Consider the following 23120-nt stretch of genomic DNA (forward strand, 5'->3'; position numbering starts at 1 on the left):
TGGATTTTCGGTTGAAGATAGTAGCAAGCAAGCATGTCTAAATTTATTTAACCAAATCTGCGTACTCAGTGAAGAATCAAAATTAAAGCAGGTCCTTGTATTTGTATTGCTTTTCTTTTTTTTAATATTTTGACTGAGGCATTTATGCAAAAAACAGGCGTTTGCTTCCCATCTAAAGAAAACATCTGACACCTGCTTATTAATTGAAATGAGAACATTGAAGTAAATGCTTGAATACGCAAAATGTTTTAAAAATAAATCAGTAGAAAGACTTGCATTGAATAATCTCAACCTTTTGGCATTTCCAATTATTTTTTAACTGAATTTCTATTATATCTGATTTCTGTTTTAAGACTGTCAAAAAAACATTTTTTAAACTGCTGATCCTATAACATTCTCATTCATGAAATATTGTTTTCAATTTTACTGAACACACTGTGCAACTGCTATTCATCCACGAACAGTTTCTTGTAAACTGGTAAATGTAAAAATTCTGCATTATTTAATAATCAACAAACACTGTTAGATGTTAGCCTCCCTTTTTATTTGTGTTCAAGGAGAAGAAAACACGGACTCTTGATAAACACTACAAAACTTAACTTATGTGCCAATTTTCTGTCTTTTATTCCAGTCAACTATTGCATCAAACACATTGCCTTCCAAAGTTATTCCCTTTTAATATGTTCTAAAACAAATGACTGTGGAAAGGTAAAAAAAATATATACTTGAAAATAATTAATATTAAGTCTTTGAATTATTACATTAAACAAAACATCCCCTCTAGCAGACATGTTGTATCCTACAAAACTGTACCCACAGACCTGTGGAAAAGGACCTTGACACATGATAGATAGAACTAATAATAAGCATAGTTCACCTCTTGCTGCTAACCATATGAACTTATTAAACATAATTATTTAACATTTAAACTAGTAAAACTTTTAAGTATGAAATTTTAAACTGAAATTTACATTTTTTCATGGTGGAAACAAATTGATGTTATCCACAATTTTTTTGAAAATAAATTCAAATATCCCTGAAATTTAAGCTCTTTCTTTTTTTATACAATGATGTGTTCCCTGTGTGTGGGTTTAACAAACTTTAGAGCTTCATAGCCAGTCATTGTTAGTGCAAACCTTTCATTCTTGGTTTAAACATGATGGACTTAATCAAGCTATGCTGAACTCATAAGAGCTTTTAGCAGCCAAACATTGTCCAGTTCATTTCGTAGTTCTGGGTAGGACGTGTATGTCCATGGTAGTTCCAGAAGAGGGCCGCATGTGTGTGCCACAGGTCGTCGTGCCAGTCCATCCACAGGCGTGAACAGTACCTCAACCTTGTCAACACAGATGACATCTGACCCAGTAAGAAACCTGAACATCCTTCTGAGCCCTGTATTGTCAAGTCCTCTGATGTACTGGTGCAGAAATCTGAAGCTTTGCTTTTCTGCTTGAGTGGTGGGAGAGGCAGTAAGCAACTTCAAAAGCTTTCTCGTTGTTGGCTTTTTATCTTCATACATTTGTAGGACATCTTGTGGGCTTTGAAAAGCTTCTTTTAGGAAGTGGCTTGCAACTAAGGACATTTCTCTGCGGCATATGCTGGTTTTTGGATTAATTGTTTTGTGTGCGACCTTTCAGAAGAAGGCCTTTTAAGTTCTCTTTGGTTGGAAGCACTGATACATCCAGGCGATCCATGAGATCCAGCACTTCATCCCTGTCTTCATCTGAAAGATCTTCTTTTAGTGCCCTTGTTATCAGATCTCTATCTGATTGACTTAGGTAAAAGAGAAGACTTTCAAACAGCAGATCATCTGATACTTGATTCTCACCTAAGATGAGTGCCACTGTGAAAACAGGAGCAAGGCGACAAGGGAAATATCCATGGTCTTGAAATCCCTTCAGTAAAATTCTACCCATGGATTTCCACTCTTCTTCCTGCCATTTAGGAGACAGTGATGGCACTCTGAACTCCTCTCCTTCAGCTGTGTTGTCCACAAACTCTGACCAAAATGCAGCATACACATCTCTTGATACACCGTCTGCATCAGCTTCCTTTTTCATCAATGTAGGTGTATTTTAGAGGGTGTATGAGGAGTGCTGGATCTTTGAACTGGCTGATCATCTCCTCCAGAATAGTAACCCTGTGAAGTTTGTATGGTAACACAGACAACATCATATGATCCTGCAGAGCTTATTGCTTCATTGCTTATAGATGTATCTGGACTACTGACTGCTGTGTTTGTTGGAGGAAGTGTAATGGATATGATGACCAGATCATCTTCCTCAACTGCAGGAATGGTTCATCTAATTACAGTGTTCATCAAGTTGACAAGGCAGAGGCTCTCCAAGGTCGGGTCCAATCATTACCTCAGATGTGTCGAATAAAACATCTTCATCAGCATTCCTAGATTCTGATGATGAGATCACAACAGTGTGAGAAGCTTCTTCATCTCCTTGATGTGAGTCAGTCAGTTTGTGTAACATTGTTTACATGTGTTTTCCCTCTATCATAAACTTCTTCATCATCTTCATCATTGGAAAATCTTCTTGTGCACAAGTAAAATCTCAACATTCCCATTTTAAGTGCTGAGTAGAGTTCTCCAACTGTGACATCTTCATCAAATACGGCCTCTTCCTGATAGTCTAATATGTTATGACTGAACACCTCCCATCTTCCAAATTTGCTTTTTCCACTTGGAAAGAAAAGATCTTTAGCATACTGTAATATGTCAGCTTTTTTGGAGTCTTTGGGCACATCAAAGGTCATTGCTCCTCCTCCTCTGCGCTTTCTCACTTGCTTACCTTCATGGATCCACCCTAACTCAATTTTTCGAGTCTTTTTCTCAGCCCATTTGTTGATTTTTGCATATGTTCTTTTTCTCTTAGAAACAAATGCCTCCTCATGATCAGGTTTCTTCTCATTTTCATTGATTCCCATCTTTTCCTTCAATTTTTCAAGCAATGAGTTTTTTCTTGATTCCTTAGTACTTGCACCACTGTTTTCCAAGCAGAACCGCCTGGCAGCTATCCGATCACCATATGTTGGGATGTAACCAGACAGGGTCTTGTCATCCATGAAATCAATCACTGTGGCATCAATCTGTAATAACAGAGATATTTATTACTATACAGAAGTACAAGGTATACCTGCTGCCACACCACATGAGGTACCTCACTAAAAAAAATGTATGTACATTTCACATGCGTTTTGATAATTGTCTGTTATTATTTTAGTGGCAGCCATCAATATTTAGCATTTATTCTTTTCATCTCTCTATGCCAGCAACATTAATGAGATTATCTAACATGTTATTAATAGAAATATTACAGTATATACAATGCCCACTTTTGAAAAAGTAAATTAGTATTCACGTATCTTTCAGTTGCACAGATCACAAAGGGTTGAACTCACTGGTTTTTTAAACTGAAGCCAAATATCAATATAAACACAGTTTAATTCATTTGTTTTTAGATAAACAAGGAAACATAGTGCATCACATAATATAGCGATATATTTAAGAAACCTGGAATCTGCATATGGGTTAAGTAGTAACATGTGGTCATACAACAACCCAGTTTTATACAGCGGGTTAATTTGTTTTACATTCTCCATTCCATATATATCCACACCAATGCAGTTTACCTTTACGTCCTTACGCAGTCAAAGCGAGAGAAGTGAAAACCGCTGTGGTTGCTAACTTAGCAATATGTCATATTTTTAGACGCTGTAACTTCGTAAAAAGCGAGTTTTACAAATTTCCCCCTCACGAGAGCACTTACGCGTTCTTGTAGCATTCGGTAAGAGACAGTCCTCAGGTACACCACGATTCCGAAGAAATCTCAGAAGTGGCTATCAGTGTTTGTGTCCATGTTGAAAGCAGGGCATTCAAAGTTAAGTGCCAGTTCTGAAGAGCGTGAGCTCTCCACACCTACCATGGATTTGGGTTTCCGAACGCAACACGTTTTACGTTCTTACAATAAAAATGTTATTGTAATGGTATTTTTTATAACGTTTGTACAATATATGATCACGTTCGTACAATATAATATTTATATTGTACGAACGTGATAATTATATTGTACGAACGTGATAATTATGTATATTGTAATAACGTGATATTATGTTGTTCAAACGTGAAAGGTATATTGTACAAACGTGAAAGGTTATATTGTACAAACAGGAAAAGTATCTTGTTAGAACAATAAACTTTTCACATTATAACGTGATACACTTGTATTTTTCTTTTTGCCTGGGTGGCAGCTCTACGCTTCCGTACTATCTGCTATTCGCGAACAGAGATACTCATGTTTTCTCCGTGACTGCAGCTGTCAGTCAAAGCTGTTATGATGGACGTTTCACCCCAATTTAAACATCCACCGCGGTAGGAATTAGAATCAAACTTATGGGAAAGGAGACCCCTTGGACATCAATCAGCATGATGAGAACTATTGATAACAAAAGAAAGAATCTTTGGAAAGAGAGAAGAGGCAGTCGTTCCATATATCGGTTGTTAAGCTTAATGTGGGAATGCTTTACAAATATTCAGAGATGAACTTACACACTTGCTTTACTTCTCTCTGGGATAACTTTCTCGAAGATGAAATGCCGGTTTGGTAGCGAGGCTCCAACTGCTCAACCAGACGCCGACAGGTCTCGCACGCCACAGCCGCTCTATCACGTGACTCATACTGCTCCAACGTGCTACGGTTATGAGCTGAGTTACGCCGTGTCGCAAGTTTTGTGAGATGCTTTCGTGATATTTAATGGATCGGATTACATTTTTTAAATTTCTTTTCTGATATCCGATCCAGTAATTTACGTCAGTATCGGACCGATACGTAATATCAGATCGGTTCATCTCTAATTAATAAACTAATACAAGTAACCACTGGTTGCACTGATGTGATTAGACTCTTGTGAGTCATCAATCTCTCAAATGTCCTTCTCTCTCCTCCAGGGGAACATCTTATCGACCAGAGCTGCAAGCCACTTCCTCCAAATAGGATGAAGATGTGAGATTTTCAGCAACAGGGACACTTTCCTGAGTTTCAGGAAATGATTTGTGGTTAAAGTAGCAGGACTGTCGAGCACATTTTTATATTTCAAGGTGCCGTTTTTTAAAAAGGAAAATATGACAGCCAAAACAACAACAACAAAAAAACTCCATAACATGCAAACTTCAGTATGAATACTAAGATGAGAGGACAGGGATGAGGTAAAGCTTGCTCATTGGTCCAGTATTGGCCGTATGCCACATACGTGATCTGCTGAGACGGTCATTCAGGCTCCATGCAGATGAACTCAACACTTCCTTTGCTTTGTACCCTGTGCAAGTCTGTCAGATCGGTGCATTTATATGAATATGACGCAGTGTTTTATTTTTTCCTGTAAAATTCTCTGTAAACTATAAACCAAAACTGTGTTTCTGTTTTTTATAATTATATTAAATTCAACATGTCACATCTTGTTGTTGTTTTTTTCTCTAACTTACTTCATGTCTCCATGTTATACTCTGCAATATTAATGTGATTTGTTCGTTTAATCTGTTATTGACAGTGAGGTGCTGCTTTAGGTTTTTATAGTAGTTACTGTCAAAAGGAAACATAACTTAAATATTCCTTGATTAGCATCTAGGAAATGATCAGCGAGGCGCTTTTGTGCTTCAAGGAAAGCAGGAGGAGACTAGAGAATACAGGAAGGAGTAGTGAAAGTTTTAGCGCCCTCTGCAGTTTGTGTGTGGAAGTGCAAAAGCTTACAGCACCTGGTATTCCCAGGCGGTCTCCCATCCAAGTACTGACCAGGCCCGACCCTGCTTAGCTTCCGAGATCAGACGAGATCGGGCGTGTTCAGGGTGGTATGGCCGTAAGCGAAAGCAGAGCTCAGAAACAGCATTTTTATACATGCTGTAGCGACACATGCACACGTTTTCTCTTCTATATAGAAGTTAAAGTCTCCAAACGACAAAAATGTTTGAATACAAAACACACGGTTCTATAATAATCTAACATATGTTATTATGGTGACGTTACGGCGGGAAAAGCATTTTTGCAGCTCAGTGTCGAAGCTACAGTTAACAACGAATAGCTGCATGCTTTCGCTGTAACATATAAAACTTGGCACAATACTATATTTTAAACTGTGAGACATTTGCCAAGTATAAAAGGTGTTTTATAGCGGGCTTCCTTCGTTTACGGCCATACCACCCTGAACACGCCCGATCTCGTCTGATCTCGGAAGCTAAGCAGGGTCGGCCTGGTCAGTACTTGGATGGGAGACCGCCTGGGGAATACCAGGTGCTGTAAGCTTTTGCACTTCAACACAAACACTGCAGAGGGCGCTGCTGCTCATGTTTATGCTCACAGGCATGAAAGTTAGATTTCTGGGTAATAAAATCTTTTTTCTATCTTTTTAACATGAGAATATTATATTTCCATCTTGTCTTCCACAGTAATCAGATTAATGATGAGACAAAAGTAGAACAACGAAAGAATAGGCCATGTATCTCACGTTTAACAAATTGATGTTTTCTGAAAAATCTCACACAGATAAACATTTACAGGAAATTACTTTTCCTTCAAAACAAGCATCAAAGAGTCTGTGGTTTTCTTTATTGATTGTACTTGAGTAGAAGCTGTAAAGGAAAATTTCTATTATTCTCATTTAAAGTGTTTAAGTTCTTAAGCATATGCTTAGTTCTGACACTATAATAGACTGTTCAGTGGAGTTTCTAAACTAGATGAACTTATTTCAGCCCCAGTTAGTTGGAGAAGACAACTCCCTATTGCATGAATAATATACCACTGAAATTTATAAAACAGCTTTCACAAACAAGTTTGAATTTATTTTGGATTTTCTCAAATGCACACAGTGCTAAAAGCATACACACAGTCAAATCTTTTCATATGAGGCGCTGAAGGTTCTGCACCTCATAACTCAACAAGCCGTATTACCTTCTCATTAGTGATCATGGCTGACTACAAGTGTTAGTTTCTCTTCGCAGCATAAAAAGGATTCGCTTAAAAGCACTTGTTGGATTGACCAATATTTAGAACAACAGAAAGTCCAAGGAACTCACCGTAAACCATTTAGAAGCCATTTTTATACACTTACAGATTCGGTTCAAACAATCGTTTGTAATTACAAGTTGTTTGGATATGTTACCACTTTGCCAAGGACTGGAAGAAGACCAAAGAGTCCCCCTTAGATCAGAGGGAATTTGTTATTACTGTGAACTGAGGATCCCAACTACTTCTGGAAAGAAAGCTTTATGGGCAGACTTGACAATGACTGAGCTATATGGCCACAATGACAACAGTATGTTTGGTGTATCAAAGGTGATCCTTTGAAATCTGAGAACACTGTACCAGATGTTAAGCATGGTGGTGGTAGGATCATGCTCCGGGGCTGATTTGCTGGATGGAATAATAAAGAAGGAGGACTAGTAAAGTGAGTTTACAATCAACCATTGAAACTGATCATCAGAGATAGAAAACTTCTATTCAGTGCTTCTCCAAATCCTCATCCTCGACTTATTAGTAAAGAAAACAAATTTCATTATATAATATGTTCTGATGACATTCAGTTGGATCTGATTTACACATCGGGTCGTGTTTTCGTAGCGTAAACGCTGGCCGTCCTCTCAGAGCCTACGCTCTATCTGCTATTCGTGAACAGAGATACGCAAGTTTCTCTGTGACTGCAGCTGTCAGTCAAAGCTGTTATGATGACGTTTCACCCCAATTTAACATCACCGCGGTAGGAATTAGAATCAAACTTATGGGAAAGGAGACCCCTTGGACATCAATTAGCATGATGAGAACTATTGAAAACAAAAGAAAGAATCTTTGGAAAGAGAGAAGAGGCAGTCGTTCCATATATCGGTTGTTAAGCTTAACGTGGGAATGCTTTACAAATATTCAGAGATGAACTTACACACTTGCTTTACTTCTCCTCTGGGATAACTTTCTCGAAGATGAAATGCCGGTTTGGTAGCGAGGCTCCAACTGCTCAACCAGACCGCCGACAGGTCTCGCACGCCACAGCCGCTCTATCACGTGACGCATACTGCTCCAACGTGCTAAGGTTATGAGCTGAGTTACGGCGTGTTCGCAAGTTTTGTGAGATGCTTTCGTGATATTTAATGGATCGGATTACATTTTTTAAATTTCTTTCTGATATCTGATCCAGTAATTTACGTCAGTATCGGACCGATACGTAATATCAGATCGGTTCATCTCTAATTAATAAACTAATACAAGTAACCACTGGTTGCACTGATGTGATTAGACTCTTGTGAGTCATCAATCTCTCAAATGTCCTTCTCTCTCCTCCAGGGAAACATCTCAGAGCTGCAAGCCACTTCTCCAAATATGATGAAGATGTGAGATTCAAGCAACAGGGACACTTTCCGAGTTTCAGGAAATGATTTGTGGTTAAAGTAGCAGGACTGTCAAGCACATTTTTATATTTCAAGGTGCAGTTTTTTTAAAAGGAAAATATGACAGCCAAAAACAACAACAACAAAAAAAACTCCATAACATGCAAACTTCAGTATAAATACTAAGATGAGAGGACAGGGATGAGGTAAAGCTTGCTCACTGGTCCAGTAGTGGCTGTATCTACTGAGACGGTCATTCAGGCTCCATGCAGATGAACTCAACACTTCCTTTGCTTTGTACCCTGTGCAAGTCTGTCAGATCGGTGCATTTATATGAATATGACGCAGTGTTTTATCTTTTCTGTAAAATTCTCTGTAACTATAAACCAAAACTGTGTTTCTGTTTTTTATAATTATATCAAATTCAACATGTCACATCTTGTTGTTGTTTTTTCTCTAACTTCATGTCTCCATGTTATACTCTGCAATATTAATGTGATTTGTTCATTTAATCTATTATTGACAGCGAGGTGCTGCTTTAGGTTTTATAGTAGTTACTGTCAAAAGGAAATATTCCTTAAATATTCCTTGATTAGCATCTAGGAAATGATCAGCGAGGGCGCTTTGTGCTTCAAGGAAAGCAGGAGGAGACTAGAGAATACAGGAAGGAGTAGTGACAGTTTAGCGCCCTCTGCAGTTTGTGTGTAGAAGTGCAAAGGCTTACAGCACCTGGTATTCCCAGGCGGTCTCCCATCCAAGTACTGACCAGGCCCGACCCTGCTTAGCTTCCGAGATCAGACGTGTTCAGGGTGGTATGGCCGTAAGCGAAAGCAGAGCTCAGAAACAGCATTTTTATACATGCTGTAGCGACACATGCACACGTTTTCTCTTCTATATAGAAGTTAAAGTCTCCAAACGACAAAAATGTTTGAATTACAAAACACACGGTTCTATAATAATCTAACGTGTTATTATGGAGATGTTATTGTGGGAAAAGCATTTTTGCAGCTCAGTGTTGAAGCTGCAGTTAACAACGAATAGCTGCATGCTTTCGCTGTAACATATGGAATTTAACACAATAATATATATCAAACTGTGAGACATTTGCCAAGTATAAAAGGTGTTTTATAGCGGGCTTCCCTCGCTTACGGCCATACCACCCTGAACACGCCCGATCTCGTCTGATCTCGGAAGCTAAGCAGGGTCGAGCCTGGTCAGTACTTGGATGGGAGACCGCCTGGGAATACCAGGTGCTGTAAGCTTTTGCACTTCCACACACAAACTGCAGAGGCCGCTGCTGCTCATGTTTATGCTCACAGGCACTAAAAGTTAGATAAAATCTTTTTTCTATCTTTTTAACATGAGAATATTATATTTCCATCTTTTTTTCCACAGTAATCAGATTAATGATGAGACAAAAGTAGAACAAGGAAAGAATAGGCCATGTATCTCACGTTTAAACAAAATTGATGTTTTCTGAAAAATCTCACACAGATAAACATTTACAGGAAATTACTTTTCCTTCAAAACAAACATCAAAGAGTCTGTGGTTTTCTTTATTGATTGTACTTGAGTAGAAGCTGTAAAGGAAAATTTCTATTATTCTCATTTAAAGTGTTTAAGTTCTTAAGCATATGCTTAGTTCTGACACTATAATAGACTGTTCAGTGGAAGTTTCTAAACTAGATGAACTTATTTCAGCCCCAGTAGTTGGAGAAGACAACTCCCTATTGCATGCATAATATACCACTGAAATTTATAAAACAGCTTTCACAAACAAGTTTGAATTTATTTTGGATTTTCTCAAATGCACACAGTGCCAAAAGCATACACAGTCAAATCTTTTCATATGAGGTGCTGAAGGTTCTGCACCTCATAACTCAACGAGCCCTATTAACTTCTCATTAGTGATCATGGCTGACTACAAGTGTTAGTTTCTCTTCGCAGCGTAAAAAGGATTATCTTAAAAGCACTTGTTGGATTGACCAATATTTAGAACAACAGAAAGTCCAAGGAACTCACCGTAAACCATTTAAGCCATTTTTATACACTTACAGATTCGGTTCAAACAATCGTTTGTAATTACAAGTTGTTTTAATATGTTACCACTTTGCCAAGGACTGGAAGAAGACCAAAGAGTCCCCCTTAGATCAGAGGGAATTTGTTATTACTGTGAACTGAGGATCCCAACCACTTCTGGAAAGACAGCTTTATGGGCAGACTTGACAATGACTGAGCTATATGGCCACAATGACAACAGTATGTTTGGTGTATCAAAGGTGATCCTTTGAAATCTGAGAACACTGTACCAGATGTTAAGCATGGTGGTGGTAGGATCATGCTCCGGGGCTGATATGCTGGATGGAATATTAAAGAAGGAGGACTAGTAAAGTGAGTTTACAATCAACCATTGAAACTGATCATCAGAGATAGAAAACTTCTATTCAGTGCTTTTCCAAATCCTCATCCTCGACTTATTAGTAAAAGAAAACAAATTTCATAATATAATATGTTCTGATGACATTCAGTTGGATCTGATTTACACATCGGGTCGTGTTTTCGTAGCGTAAACGCTGGGCGTCCTCTCAGAGCCTACGCTCTATCTTACAGAAGCGTAGAGCTGCCATCCAGGCAAAAGAAAAATAGAAGTGTATCACGTTATAACATGAAAAGTTTATTGTTCTAACAAGATACTTTTCCTGTTTGTACAATATACTATCATGTTTGTACAACATAATATCACGTTATTACAATATACATAATCATCATGTTCATACAATATAATTATCACGTTCGTACAATATAAATATTATATTGTACGAACGTGATAATTATATTGTTTGAACAATAAAGTTTTCACGTTATAACATATATTTTATTGTTCGAGCATGATATATTGCCGTAAAACTACGGAAGCGTAAAACATAGTGAAGTGGGTGACAGTGCAGATCAGAGTGCGAGAAAATGGCTCGTTTATTGGAATTAATTAAGTTCTATTTTATGCTTGGATTGAGGCATGGGGAGATTTTGCTGTTATTGAGCAGATTGGACAGTATTGTGATAAGCATGCGGACACTTAGAAGAAACCTAAAACGCATGGGACTGTACAGGAGAAAGAATGAGTCCGATCCGATTGAGGTGGCACGATTTCTTATTGATCAACTGGAGGGACACGGGAGGCTCCATGGATACAAACTACACCACCTGAACTGCATTCAGGCAGGTTATGTTGTCACGCAGAGTACTGTGAGACATTTACTGAAATATCTTGACCCTTACGGTGTTGAGCAACGACGCAGAAATCGCCTAATGTGACGCACGTATGTAAACCCTGGACCAAATTTCATGTGGCATGTTGACTCCTATGACAAACTGAAGCCTTTGGAATCTGTATAAATGGAGCTATTGATGGCTTTTCGAGAGTTATGATTTGGCTTCATGCCTATTCAACAAACAATGATCCCAAAGTCATTGCTGGATATTTCATAGCAGAAGTTGAAAAGAGGATGGGAACACCTGCTAGGATTCGCTCTGATTTGGGAACAGAAAATGTCATAATGGCCGAGATACAACGATTCTTGCGCTGGACTATGGATCCGAACGTCAGAAACTGTTTTATTACTGGATCCAGCAATCACAATCAGCGTATTGAAGGCTGGTGGGCCTTTCTGAGACGACATCATGCTCAGCACTGGATAAATCGTCTCCAGGAACTAAAAGACCATGACTGCTTTTCTGGATGTTTTTTGGACAAGCAGCTCATATTGTTTACGTGCCTGAACGTCATCGAGGTATGTATTCATGTTTATATTCTTTTAATGAGTCATTGTGTGTGTGTGTGTGTGTGTGTGTGTGTGTGTGTGTGTGTGTGTGTGTGTGTGTGTGTTAGAGAGAAAGAGAGACACGGAGAGAGAATAAAAAGTTTGCTTTAACACCCACCATGCACCGTCCCTATTATCACTGCGTTCAGGATATGAAAAAATGCATATTTCACTGGCCAGAAACATAAAATCACACTGTCTAAAACAATTCACGTTTAATAATTACTTTAAATTTTACACAGTATCACGTGTCTACCACTGTTATTCTTGTTGTTGTTGTTGTTGTCTTATTTTTGATAAACTCTGTTTTTCTGACTGTCACTGTGTGGTGCTTTTGATTGATTGATCGTACTTTATTCATCCCGAGGGAAATTGGGTTAAGGCTGCCAGCCGTGCCAGCGCCGTTTTGGGTAACATGTTGAGCCAAGAGAAATGTGTTCTTTTACTGATATGAGATTTTTAATTTTTAATATTTAATAGGAGGAGCTGCAGCAAGTTGCACATATGTGGAACACCCACATAATACGCAGAAGCAGAAATGCAGTTGCTCCAAGTGGACGTCCGATTCTCATGTACACCATCCCTCATCTCTTTGGAGGACAGGATCATCTGAAAGAGGTTTCTCGGGAGGCAGTGGATGCTTGTAAGCAAGAATGTCAACAGAGAGGACCTTATACCTGTGATGAAACCGTTTTCAGCTTGTGTTGCCTCATAATGTCAGAGAACTTCTTACTTCCACCAAGCACAGCAGATGAATCCATTGAACTGTATCTCTTCCTGAGAACCTATATACTGAAGGACTTATAAACCTAAATATAATTGGGCTTTGGGAATTTTTATGCACATATTTTTTGGTACAATGTTTTATTTGTGCAATAAACAATAGAAAAGACAATCATTATTATTTTGTTTGGATTTTCGGTTGAAGATAGTAGCAAGCAAGCATGTCTAAATTTATTTAACCAAATCTGCGTACTCCAGTGAAGAATCAAAATTAAAGCAGGTCCTTGTATTTGTATTGCTTTTCTTTTTTTTAATATTTTGACTGAGGCATTTATGCAAAAAACAGGTGTTTGCTTCCCATCTAAAGAAAACATCTGACACCTGCTTATTAATTGAAATGAGAACATTGAAGTAAATGCTTGAATACGCAAAATGTTTTAAAAATAAATCAGTAGAAAGACTTGCATTGAATAATCTCAACCTTTTGGCATTTCCAATTATTTTTTAACTGAATTTCTATTATATCTGATTTCTGTTTTAAGACTGTCAAAAAAACATTTTTTAAACTGCTGATCCTATACATTCTCATTCATGAAATATTGTTTTCAATTTTACTGAACACACTGTGCAACTGCTATTCATCCACGAACAGTTTCTTGTAAACTGGTAAATGTAAAAATTCTGCATTATTTAATAATCAACAAACACTGTTAGATGTTAGCCTCCCTTTTATTTGTGTTCAAGGAGAAGAAAACACGGACTCTTGATAAACACTACAAAACTTAACTTATGTGCCAATTTTCTGTCTTTTATTCCAGTCAACTATTGCATCAAACACATTGCCTTCCAAAGTTATTCCCTTTAAATATGTTCTAAACAAATGACTGGTGGAAAGGTAAAAAAAATATATACTTGAAAATAATTAATATTAAGTCTTTTGAATTATTACATTAAACAAAACATCCCCTCTAGCAGACATGTTGTATCCTACAAAACTGTACCACAGACCTGTGGAAAAGGACCTTGACACATGATAGATAGAACTAATAATAAGCATAGTTCACCTCTTGCTGCTAACCATATGAACTTATTAAACATAATTATTTAACATTTAAACTAGTAAAACTTTTAAGTATGAAATTTTAAACTGAAATTTACATTTTTTCATGGTGGAAACAAATTGATGTTATCCACAATTTTTTGAAAATAAATTCAAATATCCCTGAAATTTAAGCTCTTTCTTTTTTTATACAATGATGTGTTCCCTGTTTGTGGGTTTAACAAACTTTAGAGCTTCATAGCCAGTCATTGTTAGTGCAAACCTTTCATTCTTGGTTTAAACATGATGGACTTTAATCAAGCTATGCTGAACTCATAAGAGCTTTTAGCAGCCAAAACATTGTCCAGTTCATTTCGTAGTTCTGGGTAGGACGTGTATGTCCATGGTAGTTCCAGAAGAGGGCCGCATGTGTGTGCCACAGGTCGTCGTGCCAGTCCATCCACAGGCGTGAACAGTACCTCAACCTTGTCAACACAGATGACATCTGACCCAGTAAGAAACCTGAACATCCTTCTGAGCCCTGTATTGTCAAGTCCTCTGATGTACTGGTGCAGAAATCTGAAGCTTTGCTTTTCTGCTTGAGTGGTGGGAGAGGCAGTAAGCAACTTCAAAAGCTTTCTCGTTGTTGGCTTTTTATCTTCATACATTTGTAGGACATCTTGTGGGCTTTGAAAAGCTTCTTTTAGGAAGTGGCTTGCAACTAAGGACATTTTCTCTGCGGCATATGCTGGTTTTTGGATTAATTGTTTGTGTGCGACTTTCAGAAGAAGGCCTTTTAAGTTCTCTTTGGTTGGAAGCACTGATACATCCAGGCGATCCATGAGATCCAGCACTTCATCCCTGTCTTCATCTGAAAGATCTTCTTTTAGTGCCTTTGTTATCAGATCTCTATCTGATTGACTTAGGTAAAAGAGAAGACTTTCAAACAGCAGATCATCTGATACTTGATTCTCACCTAAGATGAGTGCCACTGTGAAAACAGGAGCAAGGCGACAAGGGAAATATCCATGGTCTTGAAATCCCTTCAGTAAAATTCTACCCATGGATTTCCACTCTTCTTCCTGCCATTTAGGAGACAGTGATGGCACTCTGAACTCCTCTCCTTCAGCTGTGTTGTCCACAAACTCTGACCAAAATGCAGCATACACATCTCTTGATACACCGTCTGCATCAGCTCCTTTTTCATCAATGTAGGTGTATTTTAGAGGGTGTATGAGGAGTGCTGGATCTTTGAACTGGCTGATCATCTCCTCCAGAATAGTAACCCTGTGAAGTTTGATGGTAACACAGACAACATCATATGATCCTGCAGAGCTTATTGCTTCATTGCTTATAGATGTATCTGGACTACTGACTGCTGTGTTTGTTGGAGGAAGTGTAATGGATATGATGACCAGATCATCTTCCTCAAACTGCAGGAATGGTTCATCTATTACAGTGTCATCAAGTTAACAAGGCAGAGGCTCTCCAAGGTTGGGTCCAATCATTACCTCAGATGTGTCGAATAAAACATCTTCATCAGCATTCCTAGATTCTGATGATGAGATCACAACAGTGTGAGAAGCTTCTTCATCTCCTTGATGTGAGTCAGTCAGTTGTGTAACATTGTTTACATGTGTTTTCCCTCTATCATAAACTTCTTCATCATCTTCATCATTGGAAAATCTTCTTGTGCACAAGTAAAATCTCAACATTCCCATTTTAAGTGCTGAGTAGAGTTCTCCAACTGTGACATCTTCATCAAATACGGCCTCTTCCTGATAGTCTAATATGTCATGACTGAACACCTCCCATCTTCCAAATTTGCTTTTTCCACTTGGAAAGAAAAGATCTTTAGCATACTGTAATATGTCAGCTTTTTTGGAGTCTTTGGGCACATCAAAGGTCATTGCTCCTCCTCCTCTGCGCTTTCTCACTTGCTTACCTTCATGGATCCACCCTAACTCAATTTTTCGAGTCTTTTTCTCAGCCCATTTGTTGATTTTTGCATATGTTCTTTTTCTCTTAGAAACAAATGCCTCCTCATGATCAGGTTTCTTCTCATTTTCATTGATTCCCATCTTTTCCTTCAATTTTTCAAGCAATGAGTTTTTTCTTGATTCCTTAGTACTTGCACCACTGTTTTCCAAGAAGAACCGTCTGGCAGCTATCCGATCACCATATGTTGGGATGTAACCAGACAGGGTCTTGTCATCCATGAAATCAATCACTGTGGCATCAATCTGTAATAACAGAGATATTTATTACTATACAGAAGTACAAGGTATACCTGCTGCCACACCACATGAGGTACCTCACTAAAAAAAATGTATGTACATTTCACATGCGTTTTGATAATTGTCTGTTATTATTTTAGTGGCAGCCATCAATATTTAGCATTTATTCTTTTCATCTCTCTATGCCAGCAACATTAATGAGATTATCTAACATGTTATTAATAGAAATATTACAGTATATACAACGCCCACTTTTGAAAAAGTAAATTAGTATTCACGTATCTTTCAGTTGCACAGATCACAAAGGGTTGAACTCACTGGTTTTTTAAACTGAAGCCAAATATCAATATAAACACAGTTTAATTCATTTGTTTTTAGATAAACAAGGAAACATAGTGCATCACATAATATAGCGATATATTTAAGAAACCTGGAATCTGCATATGGGTTAAGTAGTAACATGTGGTCATACAACAACCCAGTTTTATACAGCGGGTTAATTTGTTTTACATTCTCCATTCCATATATATCCACACCAATGCAGTTTACCTTTACGTCCTTACGCAGTCAAAGCGAGAGAAGCGAAAACCGCTGTGGTTGCTAACTTAGCAATATGTCATATTTTTAGACGCTGTAACTTCGTAAAAAGCGAGTTTTACAAATTTCCCCCTCACGAGAGCACTTACGCGTTCTTGTAGCATTCGTAAGAGACAGTCCTCAGGTACACCACGATTCCGAAGAAATCTCAGAAGTGGGCTATCAGTGTTTGTGTCCATGTTGAAAGCAGGGCATTCAAAGTTAAGTGCCAGTTCTGAAGAGCGTGAGCTCTCCACACCTACCATGGATTTGGGTTTCCGAACGCAACACGTTTTACGTTCTTACAATAAAAATGTTATTGTAATGGTATTTTTTATAACGTTTGTACAATATATGATCACGTTCGTACAATATAATATTTATATTGTACGAACGTGATAATTATATTGTACGAACGTGATAATTATGTATATTGTAATAACGTGATATTATGTTGTTCAAACGTGAAAGGTATATTGTACAAACGTGAAAGGTATATTGTACAAACAGGAAAAGTATCTTGTTAGAACAATAAACTTTTCACATTATAACGTGATACACTTGTATTTTTCTTTTGCCTGGGTGGCAGCTCTACGCTTCCGTACTATCTGCTATTCGCGAACAGAGATACTCATGTTTCTCCGTGACTGCAGCTGTCAGTCAAAGCTGTTATGATGACGTTTCACCCCAATTTAACATCACCGCGGTAGGAATTAGAATCAAACTTATGGGAAAGGAGACCCCTTGAACATCAATCAGCATGATGAGAACTATTGATAACAAAAGAAAGAATCTTTGGAAAGAGAGAAGAGGCAGTCGTTCCATATATCGGTTGTTAAGCTTAACGTGGGAATGCTTTACAAATATTGAGAGATGAACTTACACACTTGCTTTACTTCTCTCTGGGATAACTTTCTCGAAAATGAAATGCCGGTTTGGTAGCGAGGCTCCAACTGCTCAACCAGACCGCCGACAGATCTCGCACGCCACAGCCGCTCTATCACGTGACTCATACTGCTCCAACGTGCTAAGGTTATGAGCTGAGTTACGCCGTGTCGCAAGTTTTGTGAGATGCTTTCGTGATATTTAATGGATCGGATTACATTTTTTAAATTTCTTTCTGATATCCGATCCAGTAATTTACGTCAGTATCGGACCGATACGTAATATCAGATCGGTTCATCTCTAATTAATAAACTAATACAAGTAACCACTGGTTGCACTGATGTGATTAGACTCTTGTGAGTCATCAATCTCTCAAATGTCCTTCTCTCTCCTCCAGGGAAACATCTTACCGACCAGAGCTGCAAGCCACTTCCTCCAAATATGATGAAGATGTGAGATTTTCAGCAACAGGGACACTTTCCCGAGTTTCAGGAAATGATTTGTGGTTAAAGTAGCAGGACTGTTGAGCACATTTTTATATTTCAAGGTGCCGTTTTTTAAAAAGGAAAATATGACAGCCAAAAACAACAACAACAAAAAAACTCCATAACATGCAAACTTCAGTATGAATACTAAGATGAGAGGACAGGGATGAGGTAAAGCTTGCTCATTGGTCCAGTATTGGCCGTATGCCACATACATGATCTGCTGAGACGGTCATTCAGGCTCCATGCAGATGAACTCAACACTTCCTTTGCTTTGTACCCTGTGCAAGTCTGTCAGATCGGTGCATTTATATGAATATGACGCAGTGTTTTATCTTTTCCTGTAAAATTCTCTGTAAACTATAAACCAAAACTGTGTTTCTGTTTTTTATAATTATATCAAATTCAACATGTCACATCTTGTTGTTTTTTCTCTAACTTACTTCATGTCTTCATGTTATACTCTGCAATATTAATGTGATTTGTTCATTTAATCTGTTATTGACAGTCAGGTGCTGCTTTAGGTTTTATAGTAGTTACTGTCAAAAGGAAATATTCCTTAAATATTCCTTGATTAGCATCTAGGAAATGATCAGCGAGGCGCTTTTGTGCTTCAAGGAAAGCAGGAGGAGACTAGAGAATACAGGAAGGAGTAGTGATAGTTTTAGCGCCCTCTGCAGTTTGTGTGTGGAAGTGCAAAAGCTTACAGCACCTGGTATTCCCAGGCGGTCTCCCATCCAAGTACTGACCAGGCCCGACCCTGCTTAGCTTCCGAGATCAGACGAGATCGGGCGTGTTCAGGGTGGTATGGCCGTAAGCGAGGAAAGAGCTCAGAAACAGCCTTTTTATACATGCTGTAGCGACACATGCACACGTTTTCTCTTCTATATAGAAGTTAAAGTCTCCAAACGACAAAAATGTTTGAATTACAAAACACACGGTTCTATAATAATCTAACAAATGTTATTATGGAGATGTTACTGTGGGAAAAGCATTTTTGCAGCTCAGTGTCGAAACTGCAGTTAACAACGAATAGCTGCATGCTTTCGCTGTAACATATGGAATTTAACACAATACTATATTTTAAAGCATGTGACATTTGCCAAGTATAAAAGGTGTTTTTTAGCGGGCTTCTCTCGCTTACGGCCATACCACCCTGAACACGCCCGATCTCGTCTGATCTCGGAAGCTAAGCAGGGTCGGGCCTGGTCAGTACTTGGATGGGAGACCGCCTGGGAATACCAGGTGCTGTAAGCTTTTGCACTTCCACACACAAACTGCAGAGGGCGCTGCTGCTCATGTTTATGCTCACAGGCACGAAAAGTTAGATTTCTGGGTAATAAAATCTTTTTTCTATCTTTTTAACATGAGAATATTATATTTCCATCTTGTCTTCCACAGTAATCAGATTAATGATGAGACAAAAGTAAACAAGGAAAGAATAGGCCATGTATCTCATGTTTAAACAAAATTGATGTTTTCTGAAAAATCTCACACAGATAAACATTTACAGGAAATTGCTTTTCCTTCAAAACAAACATCAAAGAGTCTGTGGTTTTCTTTATTGATTGTACTTGAGTAGAAGCTGTAAAGGAACATTTCTATTATTCTCATTTAAAGTGTTTAAGTTCTTAAGCACATGCTTAGTTCTGACACTATAATAGACTGTTCAGTGGAAGTTTCTAAACTAGATGAACTTATTTCAGCCCCAGTAGTTGGAGAAGACAACTCCCTATTGCATGAATAATATACCACTGAAATTTATAAAACAGCTTTCACAAACAAGTTTGAATTTATTTTGGATTTTCTCAAATGCACACAGTGCCAAAAGCATACACACAGTCAAATCTTTTCATATGAGGCGCTGAAGGTTCTGCACCTCATAACTCAACGAGCCCTGTTAACTTCTCATTAGTGATCATGGCTGACTACAAGTGTTAGTTTCTCTTCGCAGCGTAAAAAGGATTAGCTTAAAAGCACTTGTTGGATTGACCAATATTTAGAACAACAGAAAGTCCAAGGAACTCACCGTAAACCATTTTAAGCCATTTTTATACACTTATAGATTCGGTTCAAACAATCGTTTGTAATTACAAGTTGTTTTAATATGTTAACACTTTGCCAAGGACTGGAAGAAGACCAAAGAGTCCCCCTTAGATCAGAGGGAATTTCTTATTATTGTGAACTGAGGATCCCAACCACTTCTGGAAAGACAGCTTTCTGGGCAGACTTGACAATGACTGAGCTATATGGCCACAATGACAACAGTATGTTTGGTGTATCAAAGGTGATCCTTTGAAATCTGAGAACACTGTACCAGATGTTAAGCATGGTGGTGGTAGGATCATGCTCCGGGGCTGATTTGCTGGATGGAATATTAAAGAAGGAGGACTAGTAAAGTGAGTTTACAATCAACCATTGAAACTGATCATCAGAGATAGAAAACTTCTATATTCAATGTTTCTCCAAATCCTCATCCTCGACTTATTAGTAAAAGAAAACAAATTTCATTATATAATATGTTCTGATGACATTCAGTTGGATCTGATTTACACATCGGGTAGTGTTTTCGTAGCGTAAACGCTGGGCGTCCTCTCAGAGCCTACGCTCTATCTGCTATTCGTGAACAGAGATACGCAAGTTTCTCCGTGACTGCAGCTGTCAGTCAAAGCTGTTATGATGACGTTTCACCCCAATTTAACATCACCGCGGTAGGAATTAGAATCAAACTTATGGGAGAGGAGACCCCTTGGACATCAATCAGCATGATGAGAACTATTGAAAACAAAAGAAAGAATCTTTGGAAAGAGAGAAGAGGCAGTCGTTCCATATATCAGTTGTTAAGCTTAACGTGGGAATGCTTTACAAATATTCAGAGATGAACTTACACACTTGCTTTACTTCTCTCTGGGAAAACTTTCTCGAAGATGAAATGCCGGTTTGGTAGCGAGGCTCCAACTGCTCAACCAGACCGCCGACAGGTCTCGCACGCCACAGCCGCTCTATCACGTGACACATACTGCTCCAACGTGCTAAGGTTATGAGCTGAGTTACGCCGTGTCGCAAGTTTTGTGAGATGCTTTCGTGATATTTAATGGATCGGATTACATTTTTTAAATTTCTTTCTGATATCTGATCCAGTAATTTACGTCAGTATCGGACCGATACGATACGTAATATCAGATCGGTTCATCTCTAATTAATAAACTAATACAAGTAACCACTGGTTGCACTGATGTGATTAGACTCTTGTGAGTCATCAATCTCTCAAATGTCCTTCTCTCTCCTCCAGGGAAACATCTTACCGACCAGAGCTGCAAGCCACTTCCTCCAAATATGATGAAGATGTGTGATTTTCAGCAACAGGGACACTTTCCCGAGTTTCAGGAAATGATTTGTGGTTAAAGTAGCAGGACTGTCGAGCACATTTTTAGATATCAAGGTGCCGTTTTTTTAAAAAAGGAAAATATGACAGCCAAAAACAACAACAACAAAAAAAACTCCATAACATGCAAACTTCAGTATGAATACTAAGATGAGAGGACAGGGATGAGGTAAAGCTTGCTCATTGGTCCAGTGTTGGCTGTATGCCGCATACATGATCTGCTGAGACGGTCATTCAGGCTCCATGCAGATGAACTCAACACTTCCTTTGCTTTGTACCCTGTGCAAGTCTGTCAGATCGGTGCATTTATATGAATATGACACAGTGTTTTATTTTTTCCTGTAAAATTCTCTGTAAACTATAAACCAAAACTGTGTTTCTGTTTTTTATAATTATATTAAATTCAACATGTCACATCTTGTTGTTTTTCTCTAACTTACTTCATGTCTTCATGTTATACTCTGCAATATTAATGTGATTTGTTCATTTAATCTGTTATTGACAGTGAGGTGCTGCTTTAGGTTTTATAGTAGTTACTGTCAAAAGGAAATATTCCTTAAATATTCCTTGATTAGCATCTAGGAAATGATCATTGAGGCGCTTTTGTGCTTCAAGGAAAGCAGGAGGAGACTAGAGAATACAGGAAGGAGTAGTGAAAGTTTTAGCGCCCTCTGCAGTTTGTGTGTGGAAGTGCAAAAGCTTACAGCACCTGGTATTCCCAGGCGGTCTCCCATTCAAGTACTGACCAGGCCCGACCCTGCTTAGCTTCCGAGATCAGACGAGATCGGGCGTGTTCAGGGTGGTATGGCCGTAAGCGAAAGCAAAGCTCAGAAACAGCCTTTTTATACATGCTGTAGCGACACATGCACACGTTTTCTCTTCTATATAGAAGTTAAAGTCTCCAAACGAAAAAAATGTTTGAATTACAAAACACACGGTTCTATAATAATCTAACATGTGTTATTATGGAGATGTTACTGTGGGAAAAGCATTTTTGCAGCTCAGTGTCGAAGCTGCAGTTAACAACAAATAGCTGCATGCTTTCGCTGTAACATATGGAATTTAGCACAAGAATATATATCAAACTGTGAGACATTAGCCAAGTATAAAAGGTGTTTTATAGCGGGCTTCCCTCGCTTACGGCCATACCACCCTGAACACGCCCAATCTCGTCTGATCTCGGAAGCTAAGCAGGGTCGGGCCTGGTCAGTACTTGGATGGGAGACCGCCTGGGAATACCAGGTGCTGTAAGCTTTTGCACTTCCACACACAAACTGCAGAGGGCGCTGCTGCTCATGTTTATGCTCACAGGCATGAAAAGTTAGATAAAATCTTTTTTCTATCTTTTTAACATGAGAATATTATATTTCAATCTTGTCGTCCACAGTAATCAGATTAATGATGAGACAAAAGTAGAACAAGGAAAGAATAGGCCATGTATCTCACGTTTAAACAAAATTGATGTTTTCTGAAAAATCTCACACAGATAAACATTTACAGGAAATTACTTTTCCTTCAAAACAAACATCAAAGAGTCTGTGGTTTTCTTTATTGATTGTACTTGAGTAGAAGCTGTAAAGGAACATTTCTAT

The 23120-nt window shown here is 38.3% G+C and overlaps 1 protein-coding gene, 7 non-coding genes and 3 pseudogenes across 8 annotated transcripts in view; 5 read left to right on the forward strand and 6 right to left on the reverse strand.

The window, feature by feature from the left end:
• Positions 1–21941, forward strand: part of smim11 (small integral membrane protein 11) — a 68147-nt gene extending 46206 nt beyond the window's left edge. Inside the window, exon 3 of the mRNA XM_085150888.1 lies at positions 21436–21941. The gene's annotated coding sequence lies outside the window, so the exon portion shown is untranslated. The remainder of the gene's footprint in view (positions 1–21435) is intronic.
• Positions 1170–3117, reverse strand: LOC146492214 (uncharacterized; annotated as a pseudogene).
• On the reverse strand, positions 5750–5868 carry LOC146492215 (5S ribosomal RNA). Its single transcript, XR_014872654.1, has one exon. It is a non-coding gene; the product is annotated as a 5S ribosomal RNA (ribosomal RNA).
• On the forward strand, positions 6187–6305 carry LOC146492216 (5S ribosomal RNA). Its single transcript, XR_014872635.1, has one exon. It is a non-coding gene; the product is annotated as a 5S ribosomal RNA (ribosomal RNA).
• LOC146492217 (5S ribosomal RNA) lies at positions 9095–9203 on the reverse strand (annotated as a pseudogene).
• On the forward strand, positions 9521–9639 carry LOC146492218 (5S ribosomal RNA). Its single transcript, XR_014872609.1, has one exon. It is a non-coding gene; the product is annotated as a 5S ribosomal RNA (ribosomal RNA).
• On the reverse strand, positions 14102–17152 carry LOC146492219 (uncharacterized; annotated as a pseudogene).
• Positions 18844–18962, reverse strand: LOC146492220 (5S ribosomal RNA). Its single transcript, XR_014872655.1, has one exon. It is a non-coding gene; the product is annotated as a 5S ribosomal RNA (ribosomal RNA).
• LOC146492221 (5S ribosomal RNA) lies at positions 19282–19400 on the forward strand. Its single transcript, XR_014872656.1, has one exon. It is a non-coding gene; the product is annotated as a 5S ribosomal RNA (ribosomal RNA).
• Positions 21942–22225: 284 nt separating the features above from the next.
• On the reverse strand, positions 22226–22344 carry LOC146492222 (5S ribosomal RNA). The gene has a single exon (XR_014872676.1). It is a non-coding gene; the product is annotated as a 5S ribosomal RNA (ribosomal RNA).
• A 319-nt stretch (positions 22345–22663) lies between these two features.
• On the forward strand, positions 22664–22782 carry LOC146492223 (5S ribosomal RNA). Its single transcript, XR_014872613.1, has one exon. It is a non-coding gene; the product is annotated as a 5S ribosomal RNA (ribosomal RNA).
• Positions 22783–23120: the final 338 nt, after the last annotated feature.

The sequence above is a fragment of the Neolamprologus multifasciatus genome, chromosome 23 (genome assembly GCF_963576455.1).
Source record: "Neolamprologus multifasciatus chromosome 23, fNeoMul1.2, whole genome shotgun sequence".
NCBI lineage: Eukaryota > Metazoa > Chordata > Actinopteri > Cichliformes > Cichlidae > Neolamprologus > Neolamprologus multifasciatus.